Source organism: Lagopus muta, chromosome 4 (assembly GCF_023343835.1).
Source record: "Lagopus muta isolate bLagMut1 chromosome 4, bLagMut1 primary, whole genome shotgun sequence".
NCBI lineage: Eukaryota > Metazoa > Chordata > Aves > Galliformes > Phasianidae > Lagopus > Lagopus muta.
The window spans coordinates 3,562,895-3,572,135 of record NC_064436.1 but is presented as its reverse complement, the minus strand read 5'-3'; the positions used below and the strand labels follow the sequence as shown (position 1 = coordinate 3,572,135).

Here is a 9,241-nt window from a genome sequence, read left to right as displayed (position 1 = left end):
TTAACTAGGCAGCACTGTCCTCCACAGGAGTGGCTATCATTATGAATCTATACAGACAAGCTGAATGCTTTCCCCCACATAAATATTTCTCTATACTTTTATATACATTCTGACGCTGAAGATAATCTCTAAAATAATGCTGCTCCCTGTTCTTTTTTACCACTAGTCTGTGGTAGAAAACTTCTCCTTAGATATATGATCCCACGAACCTCAAAGACCCCAGAGATACCATGAAATGTCCAATGCTAGTATTAAGAAAAAATAAGAACTGCAGTAAAAAGGGCCTCTGTAGAGATGTTACAAGGTGGAGTAGATGACTGGAAGGTGCAGTGTGCTTTATATTCTCTGTAGCTTTAACTTTGTTTCAGTTTTCTCATGAGAAGTATAAATTATATCCCTGGCTATCATTTAAGTGACATTTTGCAGATCACATAGAGCTATATAAAAAACTCATACGCATTAGGAGCAGGTTTAATTCAGGCTTGATCCATTTCAAGAAATTGCATTCTCTCACTATAAATCATTATTTATAGATCCCCCTATTAAATGTTAAGGTTTCCATAACAGCTGCCTCTTTTTAATTGCAACTCCTTTTCCAAACAAAAGCATTATGGCTTGCTTGTTTTCTGTTATGTACATTTAAACTGATCTTTAATTTACCTTATTATTTTTGGCAATATCAAATAAAGGCAGACGTATTGAAAAACTGTCCAATATTTACATATTTATTATGCTAAGTGTGGTTCTAGAAACAATGAATCACAAGAGCTTTCATCTTTTTAAACACTTTGTGCAGCTGTTAGAATTCAATCGCCACAGGTATTGAGATAAAGAACGATAATAATGTACTGATTAAATCTCAGTGATAATTCCAATAAAACCAGTGATATTTGACTGCTTGTAATTTTAACCGTTTGAAAACTTACAACTAAATATTTCCAAAATTGCTTCCAGTGTAGAGTAAATTTCTTTTAAGCCTAAATGAAAGCCTAGTGTTGGGGGTCGTAATACAATGGCATGACATACATTGCTTTTGGCTATAGCTGTCCTGGGTAAAGCCTAAATCAGAGTCTAAATCAGAGAAGATTTAAACCTTTTATTCTTCTGAATTACCACTCTTTCACTTCATCAGAACTCACATGAGACTCAATCCTGAGTGAATTTTACCCCTGCAATATATTACTGCACTGAGAAATACGATTGCAACATCAGTTAAATTGATACTGTTAAATGAGCTTCAAAAATCATTCACACACACACACAAAACAGTATAAATTTAGTCCACAATTTCTTAACTTTACTATTAAAGAGACATAAACACTACCTTTTGCTACATATTCCATAGAACAATATTTCCTATCCCAGAGCTTCAACGGATTTACATTATTGTTGTGGTCTGAGAGAAGTCATTGCAATCTCAATTCCTGTCTAAATCATCTGTGAACTGTTATTAATTTCAAGCATCAAAGCTGTGCATGTGTACCTTCTCCAGCAGTCACCCAAAATAGCTGTATCGTTTTGATCAGATGTGCAGGCCATCCAAAGGGATCACATTCAACTGACTTTTATTACTTTTTTTTTTTTTTTTACCACTATATTTCAGGCAAAGCCTGAATGAACCTTATGAAAATAGTTTATTAATGCATCATTTAATTAATCTCTTAATTAATTGAGGGGCATCTCTTGTTCCTGCTTACAATACTGTGCTTAAATACAGAGATTAGAGTATACAAATGTTCTCAGGGTCATAAGACAACGGTCTGATACACATATTTTTTTTTACCTACAGCTGTGCTGGGTAAAGCCGGTGCAGTTCTTCACTCCACATCACCTTTCCCACTGATGTCTCCTTAGATCTATTGACTTAATCTAGGTATTGACTTTCCACATTAGCATAAGATAATAGTAAGTGGTTTTCTCTCAAGCCAAATAATTTTAAAGAAGTTAGTGATGACTGAGTGCACTTTTAGGTTGGCAAATAGAAGTAGTGATAACTCTGCGAGGTGATGACACTGAAAGAAAAGCTATGAACTAACATTTTTAACTGTTTGAGCTCATCTAGATAATATATCTGACTTAAAACTCAGGAAGGCTGAGAGTCTGACTAAGAGTTTGAAAATAACTTGTAGTTGCATCTAGAGACTGCAAAGGATCAGCTATACTCATTCTGGATAACATAACTGAGTCATTAGACATTGCAGTAATTTATATTTCATTTTTAATGATTTACTTGTTGGGCATTCATTTTAAACTGAATTAAGCTTTTCTTTTCATTATTACAGTACTCTTAGGTGTAGTAAACACATTTTCTGAATATTCATACTTCTGAATTCAAATGTGCAGGGAGAAGTAATTTCCAAAACATATCAATAAACTATTTTTTTGACATGCATTAACAATTAAAGTTTTGATTTTAACTCAATAAACATTTATACCTAAACTGAAAGTCGTTAAGTTCAGCTTTTATTGTATATGACCATCATTAATATCTCTGACATCCACCATTATTACTTCTAGTACTAAATGTCACAGATGTTGTAATATATTATTTTTTGTATTTCAGTCTAGGCATATGGCTAGAAAATGGAACAGCTGTATTTGTTTGAACAGCCTGAAGGTACTGCTTTCTCAGCAGCAAAAACTTTTATGATGGACAAGAACCTCAGGAACAGTCCTACAAATTCTCATTATGATGAATATTCTTGGATTCACCTACAGACCGCAGTAATATCAAAAAAGATAAAGGCAGAGAAGTCATTTTGTGCCAAAATGAGACTTCTCCAGTCTATCCCAGTGTGGGGATTGTTTGTTGTAGACATTTTATTAAATCAGATAAGGTTTCAATGTAACCAAAAGTAATTTGGAACCAACGTGGTTTTGTTACATAGTCTGAGATAGTTAGATATTCTATACATGATTGAAAGTTTTGAAACACTATGTGTCCTCTCTGCTCACGAACTTCTAATACCTACTTGCAATTGTATTACTTCAAAATATCTTACCCTCTGAAGTAATTTGCTAATGAGACGACATACAGCTAAACGTATTTGACCTTAATATGACTTTTTCAGTCCCTGGTACGAAGAATTTGATTGCTACAGATAATGTAATTCTGAGAAATTCGTGCATTAAACTTAATAAGACTGAAAAGTATTTGAAGCTATTTGGAAAGAGAAACAAGTTATCAAGAACATAAGAGCGTGCTACAAAAACTACAGCTACAGAAGAATGAGGCTCTTTTTTATTGTAATGAAGCATCAACAGTGGTGAAGAAAATACATGGGTTCAAAAATGCCTTTAGGAAAATGTAATGAGAAAAACAGCAGCACTAATGCTTTATTAAGGCTGCAACTGCATGGTGCAATGAGCACTGGGTAAAGTAATATATCTTGAATTGATTACATTGATTAAAATCAGCAGTCAAAGAATTATTTTTCTGCGTAAAAGAAAAACAGGAATTTCAGAATACCCAAACCAACAAAAATCACAGTAAAGAAGAGGAATCAAGGCAGAACTTACAGATAACAAACTTATAACAAACTTATACATCCTCATTCCTGTGAACATGTGGATTTTATGTTGAACACAATCACAGAAAGACTAAATATTATAGATTTTAATGAGAAAAATATATGAAATCACACAAAATTCCACCTACCCAACAAGAAAACAAAAGTATTCTCCAAGAATCACCCTTTACTATTATTATTACATAGGAAACTTGAAAGAGGTCACAACAAACCCTTTTTCTTTTGATCCGTTCCACAAATATCAATTTCATGCTGAGACCAGTAGGATGAATGACGTGCAATTGGACATTTGGGTCAATTCAAATCACAACTTCAGAAGTGCAAAAATCACATGTTCTGAAGTGTGACTTGTATAACCCATCTACATTGTTGGGCACAGAAATCCAAACAGTTTAAGGATCTTTCTTATTTAACCTTCTGATTTGTACAGTCAGAACATAGCTAAATAAGAAGAACTGAACATTTGAATCTGAGCATGAACAGATGGAAGTGGAGTCTAGAAAGGTAGTATTTGGACTAGTTATAAACACCACAGACAGTAGAGGTACACTGGTGAGATATTGCAATAGTCAAAGCAATGGAATGAGATACATTAGACTCCTAGACTGTAAATGAAAAAACGAATTACAATAGCATGGAAAAAGCATAAAATGAAGAAAAAGCATAAAATGAAGAAGGGGCTAAGGATTTTGTTCTGTTTAGGAATACCAAATATACATTGGTTCTCTTTTAACAAAACACTGTTAAATAAAATATCAGAGTACAGCATGATGTCCAGGATAGTGCATCCGGATTACATCCTGTGTACAACCTGACAAAGCCATTATCACAAGCATTTCCTTCACGGACACACACACAGTCAGTATTCTGGAAGGATCTAGGGGTGATTGTAGAAAAAACATCAGCAAAATACAGAGTCTGATTTCACTGGTGTGAGAACAAAGAGGATAACACATTATTTAGTCATTAGGCTTACTGGGATTACATGGAGATTAAACCTGAACTGTGGGAGAGACTTCACTCTCATCCAAAATCTGTTTTGTGGAATTAGAAGGTCTTTCTCTCTTCAGTATTGTTTAAGTTGTACTCCCCTTGTCTTCATAACAGGTATGCATGATAAAATTCTCTGTTGTTCTTAGGTAAGATGATTCCCTTGTACTTTTAAAATACCAGTCCAAAAGCCTATAAAGAAGGAAGATCTGTATTGTTTTTCTACCACCATATACAATTATTTCTTTGCAGAATACAAGATGAAAATTAATAGTTATTATTGATATTTTGATCTAAAACCTAGAATAGGCTGTATGAAATTTTTTTTCCAGTATATTTTCTTCAATTTCAACTTTCAATATTAGGTTAAATTCTGTGGGATTTTTACCACTGCCTCTTCCTCCCAACAAGTTCTCGCATACAGACTATGATAGTACTAACACATGCTAAACAACAACAAAATCAATATGATATTATATGATATATATGAAAAAGGGAAGTGAAAAAAATACAGATGTTAGAAGTTAAATATTACCTCACTAACACTCAGGCTGCTAATCAGCTATATTGCAAGAGATTAAGTTTGAAAAAAAAAAAAAAAAAAAAAAAAAAAAAGCAAAGAAGACAAAAGAAAAATCTATTTGTTCATCTTCTCTTTTGTCTCCAAAATTCTGTACATAGTTGAACTGCTGCTCATGACCCCAAACAAAGAAAAATATTTTAGCATCATCAGACTGAAAATTGTCATATGCATATATGTGTGGTTGTACATGACCTTACATTTTATGGACAATACATATACTAGCCATGAACCAGAAAATAATCTTTGTGACAAAAAGGATCAATACAAACCTCAAACTGTGACTAGAAAATACTAAAATTTGGATGAAGACTAAAAACAGTTGTAGACTGTATAAAAACAGTAGTTTGGCAAAAATAATTTTGCATCTACTAATTGTTGAGTATGATTATTTCAAGTACCAAAACTAACTTATAGAAATCAAGGAGTTCACAAAAAGGAAAGAATTCATAAAATAAAATACTTGAAAATGAATTTTTAATCCACTCATGTTATCTTCCTTGATTTCATATTTGGAAATGCTATATAATGAAGCTTTATCATTACCATTTTGTTCAGATTAAATACCATAATCTTCTTATTTGTGGAGATCCCCAGTGTTCCCCACTTTTATTAAAAGCAGGGTTCTAATGAAGCTCATGAGGTGTCACTAGGTAATTATTACTTAGAGTTTGAAATGAAGCTCAGTTCCAAGCCATTTGCATTTATGTGCTAAACCTAAATGATTAATGTAGATTTTTACACATTTTTAGGTTTAATTTTTCAGTCTAATGAAACTATAAATTTCAAGCTTTCAGAAATATTCCTACCTCTTATTTAATTCAATATGTAATTGAGAACATGCTTTTGCTACAGATGGAGAGTTTTTTCTCAAATTTGAATTAATTTGGTGTTCTGCTGAGCTAGTAGATTAAGTACTACTGATTGCCTGATGTTCACTATGCTAAATCTTAGCTTTCAAGGTAATGAAATGAAATTTTAGAATTTCACAGGGACAAAAAATGTTTTCTGCAGAAAAGACAGAAAACATTCTGCTTGTGCTGCATGCAATGAATGACGCTTGCAGAATGGCGGCAGCTAGAAACAGTCTGAAGAAAACCCTACAACACTGAAGTAAATAAGTGCCAAGTTCAGTGCCGAGTATTTTTTGTACACAATTTACTCCTGATTTTATTTCATTTATCTTCATTTAAAACAAGAGTATTTTATGTTTAACTCATAGTACAAACATCTCACATGTATGGGAAATGTTAGGTTGTGACTAGCAGCAGTGGTAGAGCACCTGGTAAAGGAGCGTAGCCAGCTCTGGGAGCACAGGTGGAAGCAATTCACCTCAATGTGTGGCCAAAAGGAGTGAACTCTGAGGTTTGCTGCTCCCTAACCTTACTTCAGGTCTGACAGCCCCAATTTGGAGATCACCTTCTTTGAAATGTTTGGAAAGCCCTGATTCTTGGAAAGGGGATTCCTTCTTTATTATTGAACTGTGACCACTGCTTTCCTTCCAAAAGTTTTTTAGAGCAACTACATGCGCTGCCCCCTGTCCTTACGCTATGCAAATAGATTACAAAAGCATTATCCTTAAATTCAGGGAAGTATTCCAAGTTACTAATGTGAGACTGACAACAGCTTTGGGAAGAGATTATGGGAGAGAATAAGAGAATACCTACTAAAAACTTGCAACAGCCACACATATAATAGTGAAAGAAAGTCAATTATAGTTACCTCAGAATTTGTGGAACTATTTCTTCCACCGATGAGTCTCTCAGAAAAGAGAATGATTGCCAATATAGAAAAAAGTCTCCTTTATCCACATCAGTATTCTACATTCTTGAAGAATGCTGTTTTCTTAGGTTCATAAAGATGTTCCTTTAGTCTTTCACTGTTCTGAGGCAGGAAGAGTAAGTAGTAGTAATTATCTTGGCTAACTCAGTTTTCACCACTAGTATCTACTGAACATTCATGGAATTCTGGCTTGAGCCAGATGAGAGGCAGAGATGCATCCCTTGGCTAACACTATCACTAATAAAGTAATACCAAGCTCTTTAGTATCTGGTATACAGTGTATATCTGAGGGCTACTTTATCACTGTACAGGGATTAATACACAAATCCTTCAGTGCAGCAACCTGATATTGCATTCAGTCCATAAATGATACTCAGAACTATTATACTTCCTCTCTGACAGGAGAGAGTAGTAAACACTGGGAAAATCTTAAAGGGTTAATCTCTAGAACCAGTTTCAAAGTCATTTAAGAAAAAGTGTCCAAAATGCTAGTGACAGTAATAGCTAATAAGATTGCTGTGGATGATTACAGCTGGAGTCACCCAACTCGCAAATTCCTTGGGTTCAAATTTTCCAGTCACAGGGGTATAAAATTCAGGGCAGTACTTTGGTTTTGCTCCATAACATCTGTGACAAGCTGTAATGGATCACTGCCAATCTAGTGATTCGTGAAATAAAAACTTCTTCCTTTCTATATCAGTGCAGACGTTCCCCAAGGGTTCTTCACAAAACACCTGTGTGGTCACACAGTATGCAGAGCATGAGACATTAGCAGCTCATAAAATCTTTTTTTTTTTTTTTTTTTTTTTTTGAGAAGCTGCAGTATCTGCTTCACTTTCTATTACTGGAATTTAAAAGATAAGTCACTGGAAGGAGTAGACTGATAGCACTGGTGTTATCCAGAAGTCTTTGAAAGGCATGTGCACCATCATATGTAATTAAAATAATTGCCCTGCATTTATTTTGCTATCCTCCTCAGGTTAGTTCTTCAAAAAGCCCCTCTTTCCTCAAGCAGAACTGTGCTTCTGAAGCATTGCTATGAATGCAAGACTGTCAGTTGCTCCTACCTAGAGAACACAAAGACCCCCCCCTTCCCTCCCAGGCATAGACACAAAATCCACCTATAGACAATATGCAAGGAAATTAACCACCTGCTGAGAACGATCCTAGTCATCCAGCTCGTGAAGAGAAAGCAATCGAGAGCAAGCCAATGGAAAATTACGAACCATGCGTGCATTTAACTCCCTACTCTGCCTTAAAGCATGGGACTCTGCCCTCTGATTTCAGCCTGCAGCCTATTTCTTTTCCATCCTATGTGCAAAACACATATTAGACAGGGTTTCACAAATGACTGCTGTCCTGCCCTGGCTGTCTTCTGAAAAGCTAGGACTGTCAAAAAGCCAAAACAATTCTAGGCTTGCATGCAAGGCAAAGTTACCAGTGTTTCTTGAAAACTCCAGGTGACAAAAGCAAACACCGCATCAGTATAGGCATTAGCTAGCAATTTTAATTAAGAAGTTAGCATCTGTATAAACTTTTAAGACACTTTGGCATCTGACCAGGTTTTCACTGTCTGGAGAGGCTAAAGTATTACTCTAGATCCTATTCTCTTGTTACTCGACAAGATATCAAAACTGTTTCTATCCTTCTGAAGCCCTCTTGCCTCACCAATTACACCACAAATTATTTCCCAAACAGCATTGCCACGAGAAAGGAATGCTGGTTGTGCATAACACTGGCACTCAGAGCCTTCCTTTGAGATTTAAATGCTGTTTTCTCCTTCACCATAACCTAGTAATCCCTTACTATAATCTATAAGGTTTTATACTTTTATTTCTGCCTCTCACAAAAGAAATATCAAAGTTGCAGTCCTTTGTGAGGCACTAGCAGCAGTGGAGGTAAAGTGGCTGCCAAATTATGTACTGCATGCTGTTAATGGGATAGGTGAACAGCTTAAGGCTATACAAACAGCAAGAATTTTGCTCTATACGCTTTATAGCTGATTGACTTACCTACTAAAACAATAGAAAGAGTTCATTGAAGTTCTTGGCCTGCTTTTCACTTTTAATGAGTATTCTCTCAACAGTGGTTGAATAGCAACATAGTTATAATTCTGAAACCTACAGGAGTAAAATGGTTGCAAATGAATTATATTAGGCATCATAATTTTGATCCAGTTCAAGGCCTCTTGTGTTTCATTGCAACTCTTAAAAAAAAGTTGAGAATTAATTTGGTGTAAATGGAACTACTGCTCATAACTGTGACAGTATTTGACCCAAAGGGAGCGTTTTCTTGTGAAAATATGCTTCCAGCAGAAACCAATTTCTTTCTTTAATGTAGATACTCCATTGCAATGTTT

General features: G+C 35.0%; 1 long non-coding RNA gene across 1 annotated transcript; it reads right to left on the bottom strand.

The window, feature by feature from the left end:
* Nucleotides 1–2,786: 2,786 nt before the first annotated feature.
* On the bottom strand, nucleotides 2,787–8,998 carry LOC125692446 (uncharacterized). The gene is made up of 3 exons (XR_007376667.1): nucleotides 8,895–8,998; nucleotides 6,823–6,984; nucleotides 2,787–4,712 (listed from the first exon to the last, which is right to left on the bottom strand). It is a non-coding gene; the product is annotated as an uncharacterized LOC125692446 (long non-coding RNA).
* Between the last annotated feature and the right edge of the window lie 243 nt (nucleotides 8,999–9,241).